Source organism: Gopherus flavomarginatus, chromosome 3 (assembly GCF_025201925.1).
Source record: "Gopherus flavomarginatus isolate rGopFla2 chromosome 3, rGopFla2.mat.asm, whole genome shotgun sequence".
Lineage (NCBI taxonomy): Eukaryota > Metazoa > Chordata > Testudines > Testudinidae > Gopherus > Gopherus flavomarginatus.
In genome coordinates, this window is record NC_066619.1 from 131,341,087 (window position 1) to 131,362,379 (window position 21,293).

A 21,293-nucleotide genomic window follows, 5' to 3' on the forward strand; every position below is an offset into this window, starting at 1 on the left:
ATTGTGTGTTGTTAGACAAATTGACTTTGCTAAGAGGCTGAATGAAACTGACTCACTCATGATCCATTAGGCAGTTGGCAGGAATCCAACTGGCTAGTAAATAGCTACACAGAACAGGTCGTCAGGACCACTGTCTAAGGCCAATGATGTCATACAGAAGTCTCCAATGCTGTGCGACATGTCGTATTGCCTCAGTCTACTTAAAGTTTAAAAAAACAAACTAAAAAAGGCAATAGAAAGACCAGAGGTGAGAAGTTAACATTCACGTTAGAATTAAAGGGCCAGTTTTTGAATATGAATATGAAAATATAATGTATATTAATATTAACCACCCACATATACTATCTAGCAAAGACAACTTGATTAGGCTTTAGCCAGCACACTGCATGTGCCAACAATATAACTTCCGGTTATACTGCAGATGCACAATTTCCATTAACTAAAACATACTATATTCTAAAGATGAACCAAAATAGATATGTATGTGTACACACACATACTCTCTTTCCTTTTAACATTAGCAAAACTACGTATTTCCCCCTAACCTCGTTCTTGGAAATGGCTACATTTTTTTGTCTGAAACTTTCTAGACAAATTTAGCCTGGGGTAGATACCTGGCATGGAAAATTTCAGCCTGAATGGCTATAGCTTATCAAAGTTATATGCAGATGAAAACAAGGGCTCATAATGGAAAATGTTACACAGCCTTAACTACAAACATTGTTACCTGCTCTACCTATAATCCATTTTCAAAATTAAATAGTAAAAAAAAATCATTTCCATCTTTGTTCACATCCCAGGACTTGTATTCAGTGTACTGTGTTGCTGCTGCAACACTGGATGGCTTCCCTAACACTAAATATAGTGTCAGCAAGTGTTAATGATGTCATCCACCACTGCAGAGGAAATAGAGAGCTCTGAGCTTAGATCTTGGCAGGAAAAAATAATTTTGCACCTAATCTCTAATCAAGTGTTTAAATAAAGTTTGTTTTACTTGAATGCTGCTTAGTGTCTAAGAAGGATGTTAGTAAACTTCCCTCTAAAGCTAGTCCCTGTACTGGTCTAGATAGACGAAAGGTGAAGGCAGCACATGGGGAAGGATAGGACAAGTGTGTGGCCTCCCTTCAGCCAGGTTAGCAATACAAGCATCCACCTCACTCCACTGCTCTGTCAGGTGTTCCTATAGTTATTGGGGCACACCTTTATCCTTTAGATGGCTGCTATCTCTACAATAGAATATTTAGAGACAGATAGTATCAGAGGGTAGCCGTGTTAATCTGGATCTGTAAAAGCAGCAAAGAATCCTGTGGCACCTTATAGACTAACACGTTTTGGAGCATGAGCTTTCGTGGGTGAATACCCACTTCCTCAGATGCATGTAATGGAAATTTCCAGGGGCAGGTATATATATATATACCTCTACGGAAAAGGATAAATGGACACAAATCAGACATTAGGAATGGCAATATACAAAAACCTGTAGGAGAGCACTTCAACCTCCCTGGCCACACTATAGCAGACCTTAAGGTGGCCATCCTGCAGCAAAAAAACTTCAGGACCAGACTTCAAAGAGAAACTGCTGAGCTTCAGTTCATCTGCAAATTTGACACCATCAGCTCAGGATTGAACAAAGACTGTGAATGGCTTGCCAATTACAGAACCAGTTTCTCCTCCCTTGGTTTTCATATATATATGCAGGCAAGCTACAGATAACGAGGTCAGTTCAATCAGGGAGGATGAGGCCCTGTTCTAGCAGTTGAGGTGTGAAAACCAAGGGAGGAGAAACTGGTTCTGTAATTGGCAAGCCATTCACAGTCTTTGTTCAATCCTGAGCTGATGGTGTCAAATTTGCAGATGAACTGAAGCTCAGCAGTTTCTCTTTGAAGTCTGGTCCTGAAGTTTTTTTGCTGCAGGATGGCCACCTTAAGGTCTGCTATAGTGTGGCCAGGGAGGTTGAAGTGCTCTCCTACAGGTTTTTGTATATTGCCATTCCTAATGTCTGATTTGTGTCCATTTATCCTTTTCCGTAGAGACTGTCCAGTTTGGCCGATGTACATAGCAGAGGGGCATTGCTGGCATATGATGGCGTATATTACATTGGTGGATGTGCAGGTGAATGAACCGGTGATGGTGTGGCTGATCTGGTTAGGTCCTGTGATGGTGTCGCTGGTGTAGATATGTGGGCAGAGTTGGCATCGAGGTTTGTTGCATGGATTGGTTCCTGAGCTAGAGTTATTATGGTGCGGTGTGCAGTTACTGGTGAGAATATGTTTCAGGTTGGCAGGTTGTCTGTGGGCAAGGACTGACCTGCCACCCAAGGCCTGTGAAAGTGTGGGATCATTGTCCAGGATGGGTTGTAGATCCTTGATGATGCTTTGGAGGGGTTTTAGCTGGGGGCTGTATGTGATGGCCATTGGAGTCCTGTTGGTTTCTTTCTTGGGTTTGTCTTGCAGTAGGATGCTTCTGGGTACACATCTGGCTCTGTTGATCTGTTTCCTTATTTCCTCGTGCGGGTATTGTAGTTTTGAGAATGCTTGGTGGAGATTTTGTAGGTGTTGGTCTCTGTCTGAGGGGTTAGAGCAGATGTGGTTGTACCTCAGTGCTTGGCTGTAGACAATGGGTCGTGTGATGTGTCCGGGATGGAAGCTGGAGGCATGAAGGTAGGCATAGCGGTCGGTAGGTTTTTGATATAGGGTGGTGTTAATATGACCATCACTTATTTGCACCGTGGTGTCAAGAAAGTGGACCTCCCGTGTAGATTGGTCCAGGCTGAGGTTGATGGTGGGGTGGAAGCTGTTGAAATCGTGGTGGAATTTTTCCAGAGTCTCCTTCCCATGGGTCCAGATATCAAAAACCTACCGACCGCTATGCCTACCTTCATGCCTCCAGCTTCCATCCCGGACACATCACACGATCCATTGTCTACAGCCAAGCACTGAGGTACAACCGCATCTGCTCTAACCCCTCAGAAAGAGACCAACACCTATAAAATCTCCACCAAGCATTCTCAAAACTACAATACCTGCACGAGGAAATAAGGAAACAGATCAAAAGAGCCAGACGTGTACCCAGAAGCCTCCTACTGCAAGACAAACCCAAGAAAGAAACCAACAGGACTCCACTGGCCATCACATACAGCCCCCAGCTAAAACCCCTCCAACGCATCATCAAGGATCTACAACCCATCCTGGACAATGATCCCACACTTTCACAGGCCTTGGGTGGCAGGCCAGTCCTTGCCCACAGACAACCTGCCAACCTGAAACATATTCTCACCAGTAACTGCACACCGCACCATAATAACTCTAGCTCAGGAACCAATCCATGCAACAAACCTCGATGCCAACTCTGCCCACATATCTACACCAGCGACACCACCACAGGACCTAACCAGATCAGCCACACCATCACCGGTTCATTCACCTGCACATCCACCAATGTAATATACGCCATCATATGCCAGCAATGCCCCTCTGCTATGTACATCGGCCAAACTGGACAGTCTCTACGGAAAAGGATAAATGGACACAAATCAGACATTAGGAATGGCAATATACAAAAACCTGTAGGAGAGCACTTCAACCTCCCTGGCCACACTATAGCAGACCTTAAGGTGGCCATCCTGCAGCAAAAAAACTTCAGGACCAGACTTCAAAGAGAAACTGCTGAGCTTCAGTTCATCTGCAAATTTGACACCATCAGCTCAGGATTGAACAAAGACTGTGAATGGCTTGCCAATTACAGAACCAGTTTCTCCTCTCTTGGTTTTCACACCTCAACTGCTAGAACAGGGCCTCATCCTCCCTGATTGAACTGACCTCGTTATCTGTAGCTTGCTTGCTAGCATATATATACCTGCCCCTGGAAATTTCCATTACATGCATCTGAGGAAGTGGGTATTCACCCACGAAAGCTCATGCTCTAAAACGTCTGTTAGTCTATAAGGTGCCACAGGATTCTTTGCTGCTTTTAGAGACAGATACTTACATTTGCAAAAATTATTTCCTCAATGACCACCCAGCCTGAGACAGGCTGAAGGGGCCTGACTTTCAAAAAGCGCTGAGCACACATATTCTGAAAATCAGGGCCCTTAGAGGCATCTCAAGTAAGGCATCACAAATCACAATCCCCTTTTGAAAATTTAGGCAGAGACCTCAGCACTCTCTCTTATTGACTGCCAGGCTTTTAATTGGAGCTATGACCTATGATCTAGGGTCACTGCAATAATACAGTGGGTGACATATATAAAGTAAATAAATTTAAGTAATGAATACCTCTATATTATAATTTACCATTATATTTCTATTTTTTGGTGGGTGTGTGTATGGAATTATGGCTCCTAGAGGCACGCTGGTCAGGTTGCATGTACCCCAACTGAGAAGCTGTAATTGAGAGCACTAAGCCTATTTCAATGAGAAAGTCTTTAGAAGCACTGGGGAAGTGCAATGAACAGAAGCACCTATAGAATGTGTTACACTTATAGAATAGTTAAAGGCAAATACCCTACAGAAGTAAATGTGCTTTTTTTTTTTAAAAAAAATTCTTAACCATTGTTCACTATAGACTCATAATCATTTTGGCAGTGTTGGGAGAGAAAGTACACATGGTTATAGTCATACCTACTTACATGTTTTACAGTTCTACAGTAACGTATGATTTTAGGCATATAGCTGAATAATAGTTTAGCCAGTAAAAGACAGTACAAAAATCATTATGGGTTTTCCCCTACTGCACCAAACACACATGCAGTATCAACAGAAAGAGGAGTGGCTCAAGAACTGTCTAATCCTAAAACCAAACCTAGACGTAGTTGCTGTTCAGATTTTGTGCTGTTTCCAGGCAGAAACCAAATGCAATTTACATCTCATCGAGTTGATGCAACCAATAAAGAGAACAGACCATGAACACCCTAGTCTCTTTTTCTTCCCCTAAAATAAGCGTTATCTGCAAAATGACAAAACCAACAAGAAATGGAGCCATTTAAAAAACAGAGGGAGGTGAAAGATCTTATCACAGAGAAGTATTTAAAAACACTACAGTTTGGTTAAAAAGAACCACTTTACAAATAGCATGTTCACATTTTGTTGGACCGGCTGTGCAGATGTTTTCAGTAATATCAGGTCCCTGTGTGTATTCAGTATGCTATCCTGCTTTCTTTGGCTGCAGAATGCTTTCTTAGAAGACATCTGGGACACAACGCACATGTTGTGTTTCAGATTCGAGTGTTATAACCCTGCGATGGTGAGTGCGGTTTAAAGACAATAAACTACGAACGAAGTAAAAAGCAGTGGAGCTTTTCTTTAAGGACAATCAGTTGATAAACAAACAAAATTATTATTGTGTGCACCTTGAGTCACGTTGCAATAGAAACCCAAACCTTCAGAGCATATGGATAATCATTCTTTTTGGTATACCAAAATCCAAGGATACACATAAATTCTAAATTTAAGCAGGTCAGTAACTACAGTATATTGTTACAATGTGTCCAGCATAATGCTACACAGCTGCATATAACCCAAGTCAGAGCTTCCAAGTTCTCCCTTCCTCTAACCTACAACGTCCCCTCTAACCTATTTTCACTTCTTGGTGTTTCTTTGAAACATTTACCTCCCTTTGTGAGCCATAAACATTCGTGTTTTTCGGTTTACAGCCTCTGTATGGGCTTGTGGCAGTGAGGGGTTATGCGAAGTAAAAGAGTTGTCTAACACGGGGATTGGCAACCTTTCAGAAGTGGTGTGCCGAATCTTCATTTATTCACTCTAATTTAAGCTTTCGTGTGCTGGTAATACATGTTAACATTTTTAGACAGTCTCTTTCTATAAGTCTATAATATATAACTAAACTATTGTTCTATGTGAAGTAAATAAGGCTTTAAAAATGTTTAAGAAGCTTCATTTAAAATTAATTGAAAACACAGAGCCCCCCAGACCGGTGGCCAGGACCCAGCAGCGTGAGTGCCACTGAAAATCAGCTCGCGTGCCGCCTTTGGCACCCGTGCCACAGGTTGCCTACTCCTGGTCTAACACATGGCATAGTGTTGGATGCTGGGCTTTATTGTTAGTCCATTGTTGTATGGGACCCTAAATAGCCAGTCTCCAGCGCAAGCTTCTGTTCTTGTTTTCTTTTCCACATCTGGCGACAATCCCTTCTTTACCATGATCCTCACTGCCTTCTTCCTACCGACACATTTCCTTGTAGTCCTCTCTCCTACCTTGGGACCCGATCCAATGCTCATTGAAGTCAACGGGAGTCTTTCCACTGGCTTCAATGGACATTGCATCAGGCCTTTTTCACTGCACTTCCACATCGCTGGTGTATTCCCATTCGGCCACATCCTGTCATCAATCTTTCCGAACCATGCGCTGAAGCTGTCTGACACTGCTTCACAGGTGCATGGTACTTTCAGTTTCATCTCCATCGCTCCCAAAAGTGCAGAATTACCTCATGTCTTGCATCCTTTCTGATCTTGGACTATTGCCATTTTTCACCATGAGAACAGGTCTAGTCCTTCATTTTTAATTGGTATAAATTCCTTTGACTTTTGCTGAAAGTGGGTCACCTGCCGCCTTTTTCCCCCACACTGTTCCCCAGGTGGTTGCAAACAGTCACTCACCATTGGGAATAGCATTCTCTCTCTCTCATTTTATTATCAGCTTTTCTACTAGGATGCTGCCCTTGCGAATGTGTTATCATCACAACCAAACAAGGAACCCTGCCTTGTTTTTTGTAAGCATTCTAATTTATATTTTGACAGTCTTTGCTGCCAATTCCTTGTTCCTATTATTCTGTGAGTGCTCAGAGAAGGACAAAGTGCCCTATCTCCCATTTTCCTCTAAGCCAGTGGTTCTTAAACTGTGGGTCAGGACCCCCAAATGGGTCACGACCCTGTTTTAATGGAATTGAGGCTAAAGCTAAAGCCAGAGGGCTTCAAGCCCTGAGTGGCAGGGCTCAGGATTTGGCCCCGCACCCGGGGTGGAGGGGCTCAGGCTTCAGTCCCCCCTCCTGGGATGATGTAGGAATTTTTGTTGTCAGAAGCGGGTCACGGTGCAATGAAGTTTGACAACCCCTGCTCTAAGCAGTTTTTCAGATCAGTTTTACTCTTTGTTTGAGCAGAATGCATTTGCCATAAACAGCAAAAAAACCACCAAAGTACCTTCAGTTTCTGATGGAGGTTTCTACTTGAATGTATTCAAGCTATTTCGAAACTGACTTTGATAAGCAACTGTGGCTTTAATAATTGTATGTGCACAGATTCTTTCTTACCTCTTCCCCTGAATTGGCTTTACATTCTGTGGAATTGTAGTGACTTTCTCTTGGTCATTCTAGTCTTCATGTGTTGTGCCATTATTAGTTTTATTTATTTATCTAGCACAAATCATGTGCTAGGCACTTTTTTCTTTAGAGGCTGTCAACTACGCACTAGTGCCAAGACAGCAGATCTGCTCTCTGGCTTTGAACAGATGCACATCCTCCTTGTGATATTAATCCTTAAATCTGCTGGGGATATTGCACAGTCCTCTGGGAACAAGATCCCATCCCATCTCGGGCACAGTTTGAGGATGCTTAGCTGTCTCTTCGGGTATTTAAACCTTTGTGCTTTGGATGTCTCTGGAATCTTAGTACCTTCACTGCTTGCAGCATTACACCCTCTTTACGTGCTCTGATGCATTCATTGACATCATCCAATGGAGAAGGAAATGCTGATGGGACTTGAGCCTTCCCTGCTGACCCCTTAATCCTTCTCTGCTCAGAATACTGGCTTCCTCCTTTAATGATTTTTTGACAGTAATAGATTTCCATTTCCTTCTACTGGAGTCTTAATAGGAAGTACTGTAGTAACTTAGATGCACAAAACAGATGCTTCGTCATGATATTCATAGTTCATAGTTTCACTAGACACATGTAGGTGTTTTTGTCCATCTTCATCTTACTCTCCAGAAGCAACATTCACTACTGGTGTAGGTGGGTATAACTTTGCTGAAATCAATGGAGCTCAGGTGATATAATTTACTGGTTATTTTGTTTTGTTTAGTTTTAGTTTTACCTTGCAGTAAACCTTAGGGTGCTTTTATACATCACCAGCACATAATTGCATTTATTCAGAGAGGTCTTTCTGCTCATGGTGGTTGCAAGGTAACATGATGCAGATGATCTTGCTGTTAAGTTGGCACTGAATCGGTCATTGATTAAGTAGCATAGCTGTGAATTTAGCTGTGGATAGTTGTCATTCTCCTTTAGCACATCGATCTTTTGAGTCCCATGGCTTCTCAGATCACTCTTAGGATTTTCTTGTATCCTTCAAGGTCTCCTGCATCATCCATAACTGCATGTACTGTTTTATTTGTGGTCAGCAATATTTAAAAAGGTCTTAATGTACCTTTGCCCATATGCTGGGCAGTTGTGATTCCAACTTTCATATGCTGTAGGTTCACTGAATTATACTACCCATGCTCTGCGATGGTGTATCTTTCCACTGCCTCTGGTGCTCCTTTGGTGGAATCTGAACCTCTCCAGGGCCTTTAGTTTTTCAGTCCTGCGGCAGCTCGGCCAGCCTTCTTATTTGGAGGTATTTACTCAGGGTCAGTCTTGCTACACTTAAATTCTTCTCTCTGCCACATCCAATTCTCTTTCTGATTCATAGCTGATAGCTCCAAAGTTGCATGAAGATGATAAACATTTCAGTTTGGTAACACAGAATCATAGGTTTAGAAGGGACCGCAAGGGTCATCAAGTCTAACCCCCGGCCAAGATGCAGGCTTTGTTGCATCTCAACTATCCCAGACAGATGGCTATCCAGACTCCTTTTGAAAACCTCCCTAGGCAGTCTGTTCTACTGTCCCACTGTTCTTACAGTTAGGAAGTGTTTCCTAAAATTTAATCTAAATCTGCTATGTGATAGTTTGAACCCATTGCCTCTTGTCCTGCCCTTTGTGGCAAGAAAAAACAACTTTTCTCCATTCTTTTTATGGCAGCCTTTCAAGTATTTGAAGATGGCTATCATGTCCCCTCTTAATCTCCTCTTTTTCAAACTAAACATACCCTGTTCCTTCAGCCTTTGTGCATATGGCTTGCATTCCATCCTTTTAATCATCTTTGTCACTCACCTCTAGATCCTTCCCAGTTTCTCTACATCCTTTCTATACACTGGTGATCAAATCTGGACACAGTAATCCAGCTCAGGCCTAACTGGCACCGAGCACTGTGGTATTATCACCTTTTGTGGCTTGCATGCAATGCCTCTGTTAATGAAACCTAAAACTGCACTGGCTTTTTTTTGCAACGGCATCACATTGCTGACTCATGTTGAGGCTGTGATCCACCATCGCTCCCGGTTCCTTCTCAGCAGTGCTGCTGCCAAGCCATTATCCCCCGTTCTGTATTTGGGTATTTGTTTTTTCTTTCCTAAGTGTAGCACCTCATATTTGTCTTAGTTGAATTGTATCAAGATCCCTCTGAATCTTAGCTCTATCCTCCAAAGGGTTGGCAACCCTTCCTCCACCCCGCTCGCCCCTTTGTTTCATCTGCAGATTTGATCAGTGTGCTCTCTATTCCGACATTCAGGTCATTAATGAAGATGTTAAATAATACTGGACCCAGAACAGATCCCTGTGGAACCCCACTTGAGACCTCCTTCCAAAGTGATATCATTCTATTAATGGTTACTGTTTGTTTGTGGTTGTTTAACCAATTATATATCCACTTAATGGTATGCTTCCAAGCCTGCTTTTCTCCAGCTTCCTTATCAAAATGTCACCTGGGACTGTGTCAAAAGCCTTGCTGCTTTATGAACATGCATCTATTGGCTCTTCTTGAGGTTTATGTATGAAATATATCTCCCTTCCCGCTATTATTGTCTAAGGGCACAGTACTTGGCCTTGTTCTGGGCAACAATGTCCTGCTCACTTCCTGACCTTTCACCAGTCTAGGAACAAAATAAATGTGACTCATTTTTTATTTCTGTCCCCCAGGTTAGCTCTGTATACTATTAAGATCCATTGCTAGCTTCAGCCTGTTCCATTTTTGCCATGGGAGCTTTGTCTGGAAATCCAGATATTTTGTGGTGATAGTCCATCCAGGCTATCTTCTCAGCATAGGACTAATCCAAAGCCCTTGAAGCCAGTGGAAACACTGAAGGTAAAATCCTGACCACAATAAAGTCAATTATAAAAGTCAATGGAAGTTTTATCGAGCCAGAATTTCACCCTGTTTTACTTCAATGAGCTTTTGATCAAACCATCTACTTCTTTTACTTTCCTTCAAATGGTGCTTTTCTTTTTCTTCTGAATCTTGCTGCAGCATTATCACCATGTTTCATGCAGCTAGTGCTGGTTTGCAGTGTAGACAGGAACCAACCTGAGTTAACATTTAATTGCTCTTAGTCAGCATAATGCTTCAGCTGCTAAGTAACTCAACCCATTTCCTCCAGTACTCCTCACAATTTGACCTCCTTTCATTTCCTGATGCTTTTCCTAAACACTGCCCTCCTGAAATGCTTATCCAGCCCTCTGGGATCCGTGTAGATTGCTCCAACTATGGAGCAGCTCTGTTTGCATCCTTAGGCTGATGCGAGAGCCGCTGCTCAGAAAGAAAGTGCCACAATAAGTTCTTAAATAAAAAAGCAAAGCAAACCAAAACAAATCCTGTTCCAGGCTATCCTGACCTTAGCACTAACCAGCCCAGACTTGCTATCCTAAAGCTCTGTCTACCCTCTCTTTTCAATCCTTTAAAATTATCTTATTTCTATAAAAATCCTCTTGGGCAGAGATTCTGAGGGTCCCTTTAGGAAAAGCAGCTTTGCCTGACTGATCACTGACAAAAGCAACTGCCCATTGTACACACAACATTTATTAGGTTTCTCCTCAGGGGAAAATGTTCACAACTGATCTGAGTTGACAAGAGAAGAATCAATATGGGGGCTTCCTTTTCCTTATCGTAGACTCAAGTTGACTATAGCAGGAAATAAAAAAATCTCACTTTGCTTACTCAGGACTAAGTTGTGTTATTGCTACCAAACCTGCAGTGAGGGGCAGTGCACTCTGACAGGCTCTGTCGCCCAGATCCTCCAAGGTGTTGAACTCCCACTGCAATGTTTCCAGCAGCCCCCGGGGGCAGCACACTGGAAAAGCATGCAATGTCTACTCCAATAGGGGATGAGCACGACTGACCGCGCCAGCAGGAGAAAGGGTGAGCAAAGCTTCAATTACAGAGCAACCTGACTGCTGTTTGGAAGCCACAGTAATACATCTTTTCTGCTTTTCACCGAGTGTGTGGGGCTGAAATGAAGACACGTGACAATGACTAAGGCTCAGGTGTCTACAGCGGTTTGGGAGTACAGCATGACAGCTGTTGGTACAGAGCTGCTCTGAGAAGTTGTGGCCCAACAAAAGCTGAGTCTTTGGACAAAGCTGGTTTTTTTGGTAGAGAAAAAACATCTCTCAGTAAAACAAACAGCAGAGGGTGTTCTGTCAAAGCTTAAAAGAAAAGAAACAGGCAATCGACTCGATTATACTCAAGACTTTGAAAAACAACCCACTCCTCGGTGTCTTAGAACACCCAGCTTTTGCAGCAGGTTACCTGCGTGAAACCCATCAGTTAGAGATTGATGAGGCAGCCAGGTTCTTCTGCCTCATTGCTATTCGGTCCACATTTTAATTGAAGACTTTTTTGGAGGAAATATTAGCTGTCAGTATATTTTCAAACACATTCACCCACTCTCAGTGCTGCAGCAAGTGGTGAGTCAGCAGCAGACAATACAGTCCAGATTCTGTCTGTCTCTGTGTGTGTGTGTGTGTGTGTGTGTGTGTGTGTGTGTGTGTGTGTGTGTGTGTGTGTGTGTGTGTGTGTGTGTGTGTGTGTGTGTGTGTGTGTGTGTGTGACACTGTAAATCTCTGGCTATTGAGCAGGAGTGACAGCACTGTATCAATTCAGGTACCTTACTATAAAGATTGAGGGGCTGATTCTCATTTACCCCTAGGCCTCTTTACATGGTCAGAGTACCCTGAGCGGGCCTTAATGTACATGAGAACCAGGCTCTTAGATTGGATTGGATGGAGGTTGCTTCTGTGACAGTCTAATCAGAGGCAAACAAAAGTCAGAAGAATGTGTGTGTGTGGTGAGGATGGGACAGGACAGGTGGGAACAGAGGGGAACACATCTCGGTGGATGAGACAAGCAGGCTTCTCTTCTCTTGTGGAAAAGCAGGTTTCTGTAAAACCTGCAGACAGCCTAGTTTTCAGACAGACTGAATATCCATATGTGCACACAAATTCTTGATCACCAGGAATTCTTGGTCATGCTGCATCTCTCAGTGTAGTGTTCAAAGTTCGATCCAACTGTGATTTTCTTCTTTCCCCTCACAAATGCCTTCATCACCCCCATCTGCCTCCCCCTGCTTAGAGAAACGGGGAGAAATGCTATGAAGTTTGCAATGAGACTCAGTCTCTAAAGCCTAGCACTGACTCACCCAATGATATTTTTTCTTACATTGTGATGTTTCACAACATTGAAATCCACTGACAATTCCATAATCATATAACAGCAAGACCTCACTGTGTCATGGCTCTGGGGGCTGTGCTAAAAAATTATATAATTTTTTAAAGCCAGGAAAAAGGCTTGTACTGTTATACCATACAATGACAACTGTTGCTGGTAACGCCATCCTATGCTACATGCCACGTGATGCTCAACAATCATATGTAAAACACTGACACTACTTTATTAAGAAAACCACCCAATAGACATTATATATAATATTCAGAAGTGATACAGCATGGGATGAATGGATGAGAACTAACTCCTCTAGCTGGAACTAATGTCCACTGACCTAAATGCTAACATTATAACACTGGCACAGTATAACACAATTGTACTGTACTTTGTTTTATGGCAGTTTATATGAACACATATACTTCAGTGTTACACAAATTGGCAGAAAGCAATGAAAAGGTCAGTGAACTAGTATGAAAATTGATATTGTGCTCTTCTGAACAACATCAGATGTAGTTAAGTGGTCAGAATAATTTAGAAATTACATAAAATAGGATTCTGTATATAGATATTGTCCAGAAATGCTAAAATACACATAAACAGCATTAGTTTTAATATCCAAACATTGAACCTTCAAATCAGAGTTGTCTTCAACCCAAGCCCTCCAAAAGTTAATGAGTAAGATTTCCTCTTGCATAGAATTATATTGTCACCACAGTGGGTGAAGACAGTGGCTCTGACTGTAATCTCACTTACTCCTAAATTACAGTGGTGTTACTCCACTGACTTCCATGGCGTTATTCTAGACGTACAGTGCTGGGAGGGGAGAGTATGGCCCATTGTGGTACATTTTAGTTTCAGATGGAGCAGATCCTCAGCTGGTATAAACTGTCATTGCTCCATTGATGGAGTGATGAAAATTTACAACAGCCAAGGATGTGCCCAATTGCCTCTCAATTTTAGTGTATATTTGACCAAAACTATGTGTTCTTTTGAACCAATTTACAGGTTACACACACACACACACACACACACACACACACACACACACACACACACACACACACACACACACACCCCTCTGTGTTGTGCTTAAGACTTTGCAAAGTACTGAATGTGGTGGTGTTTATTCTGAAATAATTCTTATTACATAAATGACATATGGCAAAATTCCAAACATATTCTTCTATTATTTATTTGTATTAGAAGAGCATTGAAGAGCTTTAGGCACGGACAGGACTCTATTGTGCTAGGCGCTGTACAGACAAAAAGACTGTTCCTGTCCCAAAGTGCTGACAATCTACAAATAAGACTAGAGACAACAGATGGTGACAGACTGACATGGGACCTCTAGAAAACAATGCGCAATACTGGTTAATATAATAAGCAGTGATTTCAGCACACCCACTGCCTAGCTATTGTCAAGTTTTTGTAGGCATCGCAGCAATGCAGAATTTATATCATCTTATTTTGCTGGTCTAACAACAAAAGTGGTACACATCTGGGAAACAGCACTTGCTGCCTCCCCATGACAACTGTCATTGAAAAACTCCAAGTGACAACACACCCTTCTGCTGTAGGTATCTCTGCAGTATATCAGCTTCCGTTTAAAACAAAAACCGAGCAGACAACAGGAAAGAGTAGAGTCGCACACCAGAAACAGGGCATTAGCCAGCTAACAGAGTGTTACAAGATTATTTCACTCATGACTAAGCTGGTTTTGACTTACTAGGTCTTTCAAACACTTTACCATAAATATTCATGAAATATTTCTTCATTCACGCTGGGAGTTAAGTCCCTATGTTCCAAAATGCAATGCCACAAACAGCACCAGTGAAGAACATACAGTAACATGATTATGGCATTTGATTTTTATTACTAACGCTGTTCAGTTTCCCAGTTTCCTTTTAATTGGAGTCTGTGTTTTGCCCATTGCAGAAAGGCACAGAACTTCCATCCTGAAATGAGCAACTATAACACAGCCCACAACTAGTCGACCCCTGGTAGGGCTGCGGGCATACAAACAGGCTCTGTCCTGTTGGCTTTACCCAAAACGTCAACCTGCCATGCAGGGGGGGAGGGGCTTCAAGCTATGGAATGTGCTGAAGCACTGAAATAAAGAAAACTTCTCTCTAAATATCATGAAGATGTCAACAACCTCATATGGTCACCTTAGTCTCAGAATAAAGTGAACTGCAAAACAAGATAGCCCAGAAGCAATTTCTACAAGACTTTATTTTGCAGGCAGACGGGCTTGTTTCTAAATAGCACAACAACAAAATCGTGAAATTTCTAAGTACTCTCAGTGCCTCCCCCAGACCCCTGCCCCTCCCTTGCTTGCGAGTCTTCATTACGTTGACTGCCAGGCGACACACAGCACTGACTGTCAGCAAAAAGCCCAAGCCTTAAGATGAAGCCCAACAATGCTTGAACAGATTTTCAAAGGGAAAATCTGGAATCCATGCTCGTGGTGTGGGGTCATGCAGCTGTGCATAGGAGGAGAGAAGGAACTGAGAGGATGCCAAATCTTTTTCCATCGTCACAGCCATGCAACTCCCCAGCCCACACCTCCTCCCTTCAAAATGAAAGCCAGGGGATACTAAGAGAGTGGAAGATTGTACTTAAATCTCCACTGCTCCAGTTATTGCTACCTTATTCCTTAGTCTTCTTCTCCTTTCTTGATATTTACTCCTGGGAAGGCTGTTCCAGGGTTTTCTACGCATTTATCCTCTCCTGCCACCATCCTTATTTCTCCTACACTCGTTTCTGACTCCATGCCACCTGATGAGATGTGAGCAAGGATGCTGGTGCAAAGGCTCCACAAGGGGACAGGCCTCAGGCTGGGGAGAGCAGGATGGCAACAGGTGACAGGCCTGGGGGAGGGGGAAGTGCATTTGTGCTCACCCAGACTGTAGCCGGCATCATCAGCTCAGCTGGCCAGTCTCTGGGGTAGATTAATGCAAGTCGGAGCCCTGGACACCACCACAACACATGACTCAAGTCTGGTGCTATAGCTCCACCCCGCTTGGGGTGGTGGTGGCAGGGCAACCTCTCTCTCTTCCTGGAAAGCCTGGGGCAGAAGATAAGGCCCATTTCCTCCACCAGGAGTAATTCCTTGGGAACAGCATTCCCATAGTTAACCCAGCAACCAGGGTGCTTGGGCTGAGCCTCCTACACTCTTTACTTGCCATACACAGAATCCTCTGCTGGGGTAAAACTGCCACAGAGTAGCGGGTCTTGGAGTTAACATCCTATTGAGAGTCATGAGGCACTTCACCCTCTCAGAACTGTTTTTCCAGGTTCTCTGCAGACATCACTACAGTAGTTCCACTCAGGTCACATTTACAAGTTTTTCTTCACAATCATGAGGACGAGAAACCTACTTTTTTTTTGTCTAAACGAAAGCTGGGACTCTGATGTAATCACAGGACTCCAGTAGCTGAGGGGCCCTAGGCATTGGCCAATAAAGCCTACGCCTGAATCCAACCCTGGCCAGTCAGCTGGTGCAAAAACGAAGATGTTTTTGTAAAGCCAGTGGACTAATTCCCCAGCACAAGTCTACCTTTGAAGAGAGTCTTTGATTGGTGATGTAGCAGGAGCCCCTGCTACGTACATCTAGCCAAAAATAACTGAGTGGAGCCACATTGCAAAAGTGCTTTAATTGTGTTTGACGCTGCACACTAATTTCTTAACTTCATTAGGCTCAGGGCAGATGACTCAGAGCAATGTGGAATAGCAATGGAGGGAACACAGTGGGATGCAAAGAGGGGGAGGAGGAATTTCTTAAGCAGTGAGTGAATTTCTCAGTTGTAAGGAGTCCTGCTTAATGTTTCTTCTTCCACTCGACTCCTGCTGCAGGCAGGCAGGCAATTTCCTGTGCAGCTGCCCACTGAAAGGAGAGATGATGGCAATTTTCAGGACCAAGTGCTCTAATCTCGTTGATTGAGATCAGAGACTACAGTGTCCTTTCCTTAGATGTCCTGATTCACAGAACTAAATACAAAAGGGAAGAAGCTAAATATATTCCTTATAAGTTTTAACCAAATGGTGAGCTGTTCCATCAGCCCCAGATCCACATCATCTGGCCTGAATCTGCATTTACACTGAAGCTCCTTTATGCGGGCAGAGCCGCATTAAGACCCTTCTGCGTACATGAGAATCAGACCCTTTGGCTCAGATCCTCACTGAGAGCTAGGTGCCTACATACCTTGGAGAATCAGAGCTTGTATATTGAACTATTGCATTTGCAACAGTAGATGGTATTGGCAAAAAACTCAGCCCCTCCAAAATGATCATGGGATTTATTTATGGGAGTTGCAAACATGAGCTTTTCACAGAGAGGGGCTAGGAACTCAAGGCTGTACAGTTCATGGTGCTAGCAACCAACTGTGTTCACCTTCAAAGTGACAAGAGCATATATAGAGTACAGTCATCCTACAATTCATACCACACTTAGAGGTTCCCTGAATACAAGTGCAATTACCTCCAGATCATTTCTCCTTCTAGATACCCACAATTATTCTTATTTTGATTGCAGTACAGCCTGGAGGCCTCGCCTGAGATCATGGCCCCAAACACAGACCGAAAGACAGACATTGCCCTGAAGAGCCTACTGTATGAACAGACAAGAGAGACAAAGGGTAGATATCTCAGTGCAACATTTCTCCCTATGAAAAGGGGCTGTTTACTGCAATGCTCTGAGCTGCCATGTCCTAGACTCTGACCATGTAGGCTGTCTGAGAGCAATGGCCCTGTCTGCCTCGAGGCTGGGTTAGTTATCACTCTTACTGAGTTCACTTTGGAGATCGAAACACATCAAGGAACAGCTCTATTCATGTTGACATTTCCTTAAATGCATCCCTTTTCAATAGAGCCAGTACAGTTCCTGAGGAAGAGACAAGCTGGGGTCCCAAATCACACAGCCTTTGTGCATTCACACATTAAAGTCTGAGGTTCTCAGTGTCAAACATTTTTGGTCTCTCTCTCTCCCACGGCTCGGTTCGTACACCTACTTTGTCCTTGGCATCCTTATTCTTTTGAAAGAACTCTCCTTTCCCTTAACAGTGGAGTTCTTTAAAGATGTAACACCTAACACACAGCAGGAGTGATTCACTGCTGGGCAACAGGCAATGGAGAGCATGGAAAGAGGTCAGTTAATTTGACAGGCCTCTTTGCTACTTGCCTTTTAGGGCAAGCAAACTAATATGCAAAACATATAAAGGCAACAGCAAGTCTAGATGAATGAGGAAGGCTTTGCCAAAGGAATAATGAACTGTTTGTTAATATTAATGAGAACATCTCTGTCTGATTCCATGTCTCTTGCCTGTGAAATAAATACTTACATCCTTAGAATTACCAGGCTCTGAAAAGTGATCAAACGTTTGTCTGAATTGTAGAATTTCTATGAGAGGACGATGCATAGGCTCTCAGAATCAGGTCACTAATGGCTTTCTGGAGCAATCAGTCCTAAATGTGTGTGGCAGCAGCTACTTCAGGACCACAGAAATGCAGGGATTAGCTAGGGACTTCAGGAGGTCCTCTAGTCCAGCCTCCTGCCCTGAGGCAGGACCAAGTATACCTGCCCTCCATTTCTACCGTTCAATACTGAGTGCTGCAAACACAGATATAAGACCTACTGCTCCAGAAAGCAGTTAATGGCCCTATTCTGGAAGTCTTTTCAGCATTAGATTTTTTTTAGTCTTTGCACAGATTAGCTGCAGGTCTCCACACTTTACATGCATGTCTGAGTGCTAATTTATTTGGTTTCCTAAAGACATGAATATGCTTTGCCTCCTTTTCTTGCCCTTCAGTTGCATTGCGAACCATCATGCTGCATGTTTCCACACCCAGAGTCTCCTGCTGGTGCAATCGAGGTCAGGACTCCTGTGCAGCTTCTACGTATTTAATGATGATGAATAACAATTTCAAGACAAAGCAGTGGGTAGGGAGGTTAAATTTTGCGAATCTATCTCCTCCTTGGGCATCATTGCTCATGACTTTAAACAGTAGAGTAACTCCTGTGTTTGGGGAATCAAGAATCAGGGCACTGCATCATAACAGAGAAGTTTCCAGGCAACCAAACAGAAGGCAAACTTATAACCATTTGATGTCGGTGTCAGCATGTGTTGTTTAATTTGCCAGTACAAATCACTGGCAAATTAAAGAGGTCTTCCTCTTGGACTAAATGGAAAAGTTCCAATAAAATCAATGTATCCAGACTAAAAGGATAATGTGATAATGTCTTCATGCCTAAAAAAGAGGTATCACATTTTCTAGAAGGCCTTAATTGGGAAGAACATCTTTTACCAATGATCCCATCTTAAGTCTGAATTGGAACGTGGGGAGCTTTTAATTCAGATGGGTGTTGGACTATGTGTGCTGCCTATTATTAGCCCTATATAACAAAATCACTCACTGGATTCTTAGTTTGGGGGATGCGGATTGCTGCAGTTTATGGAATCTGTTTATGTAAATCCAATTAACACTCTTCCGAGTATGTATGTTCTGATTTGGAGAGTTTCAGACCTGGGTGGTTCATGGTGATGATATACAGAAAGCTACTCGATCACTTAACGCTGCTGCTCCTCCTCATTTCCAGCTATTCATGCACATTAAAAGAAAGGTCAAAATACATTAAAGCACTTTCCTAAACTTTCCCCTGTAGTTGCTGTAGCTGTGTCACTATCCTGGCTGTAACCACTGCACTAACCATTAGGCAACACTTTGCTCCTAGAGCCAGATCAGAACTCAGGAATTTTGGTATCCAGTATTCCTCTGCTGTAAGGCAGAAAGCTGAGCAACTCACTAGTAAAGACGTTATAAGGTCTGCAGTGAATGAAGCAGGGACCTGCAGGAAGAGAATGGACGATCTTGTGACCATCTTCACATGCATTAGCCACTAGATGAGGTCAAAGAATATGTTAGTGTAGTTGTGAGTGTTCCGTGTAACCCACAACTGAAGACAATGGGAGCAATGGATGCTCACTATACCTGAAAATTCAGGTCCTAGCTCTCAATTTCCTGCTCTGCCTACGGTTTGAGAGGCCCAGATGAGGACCCTCTCCTCAGCCCTCATTAAACAGGTTTATCTGATTCACACAGTGTGAAAACATCCTTAAAACAAGTTTAATGTGACCTGTCAATGATGGCACGATGCGAAACAAGACACATAACTTCTGTTATTTGTCACACACTGGCAGGCCTGAATGTTGCGAACACAGGTTATGGGCTGTGAATAGGAAGATACAGTCTACATTATGAAAGGTTGAGAATCCCTGTTTTCTCATTCATGTGGCATTGTAGTTTGACCACCAGAAGCACTTACACACAACAACATAATAACTTGTGGTTAAAATTTAGCTCCCCACTCTTGCTTTATGGACATCACACTGCATCTTTATTATTGTAATGGTCATTAAGGGCCACTCGGGTGTACATATGGAATCACTCCACTGACATCAATGGGGTTCCTCTGGATTCACACAAATGGAATTCACATTTGAATCTGGCTCAGAAGGGACGGGTGAACCCAATTGGATGTAATTCACACCACTCCTTTTTAGTTTGAAAGTTTTATTAATGTGGGTGATCTGCTTCATATCCATTCTGGAGGAGAGAGATTACTTCACTGAGTCAAGACCCAACAGCCCTAGGAAAGCTTTTAACTCTCATGCTAGAAGAGCTGAAGGTGAAGCAATTGACCAAAATGAGCTTATTTTTAAGAGTATGTTTATCATGAGAACTTGGCTTAATTTTCATCAAAAATGACCACACAATGTTTAACAGGTGGAGCTGATAAAGCTCTTTCTTTGGATCATGAAGGCCAGAAGCAACCATTCTGACAATCTAGCCTGACCGGCATAGAATAGGCCAGACACCTCATAGACTCATAGACTTTAGGGTCAGAAGGGACCAATATGATCATCTAGTCTGAGTTCCTGCACAAAGCAGGCCACAGAATCCTATCCATCCACTCCTAAAACAACCCTCTAACCTATGTCTGAGTTATTGAAGTCTTCAAATTGTGGTTCGAAGACCTCAAGCTGCAGAGAATCCACCAGCAAGTGACCCATGCCCCACGCTGCTGAAGAAGGCAAAAAACCTCCAGGGCCTCTGCCAATCTGCCCCGGAGGAAAATTCCTTCCCGACCCCAAATATGGCGATCAGCTAAACCCTGAGCATGTGGGCAAGACTCACCAGCCAGCATTCAAGAAAGAATTCTCTGCAATAACTCAGATCCCATCCCATCTAACATCCCATCACAGACCACTGGGCACACTTACCTGCTGATAATCAAAGATCAATTGCCAAAATTAAGCTATCTCATCATACCATCCCTTCCATAAACTTATCAAGCTTAGTCTTAAAGCCAGATATGTCTTTTGCCCCCATTACTCCCCTGAAACAGAGGGATTTAGGAGGAGAGAGAAATCTCTCTGTGAACTGGCACATCATATTTGTGTGAGTATGTGTGTGTGTGTGTGAGAGAGAGAGAGAGAGATGGGAAAACAAAATCCACAAGTCAGCAACTTTGAGTTATTTTAGGGGCTATTTATTGCCAGGGATGTAATAGTAATTTCCCATGGGAAAGATCTCATTTTGGAAAAGCTCCAGAAGGTTGGGATAATTTTTGAATTATCTTAAGTGTTTTGGAAATGTTCTAGAGGTTTTTTTAGACATTTGTAACATCGCCCAGATCTTCCATCAGTACCAGGGATGTGTGTGTGTAATATCTATGGATGTTTATATTTTCCTACAAGCAAAGTAGAACTTTCTAGAAATATCTAGGAGGAATATTTAAAGAAAAA

General features: G+C 42.9%; 1 protein-coding gene and 1 long non-coding RNA gene across 13 annotated transcripts in view; one reads left to right on the forward strand and one right to left on the reverse strand.

Moving 5' to 3' along the window:
• The window catches only part of LOC127046830 (uncharacterized), a 727,940-nt gene that overhangs the window by 121,059 nt on the left and 585,588 nt on the right, over window positions 1-21,293 (forward strand). Inside the window, exon 2 of the long non-coding RNA XR_007773209.1 lies at window positions 1,953-2,112. This is a non-coding gene — a long non-coding RNA (uncharacterized LOC127046830). The remainder of the gene's footprint in view (window positions 1-1,952; window positions 2,113-21,293) is intronic.
• Window positions 1-21,293, reverse strand: part of NRG1 (neuregulin 1) — an 834,377-nt gene that overhangs the window by 101,503 nt on the left and 711,581 nt on the right. The window lies entirely within an intron of this gene.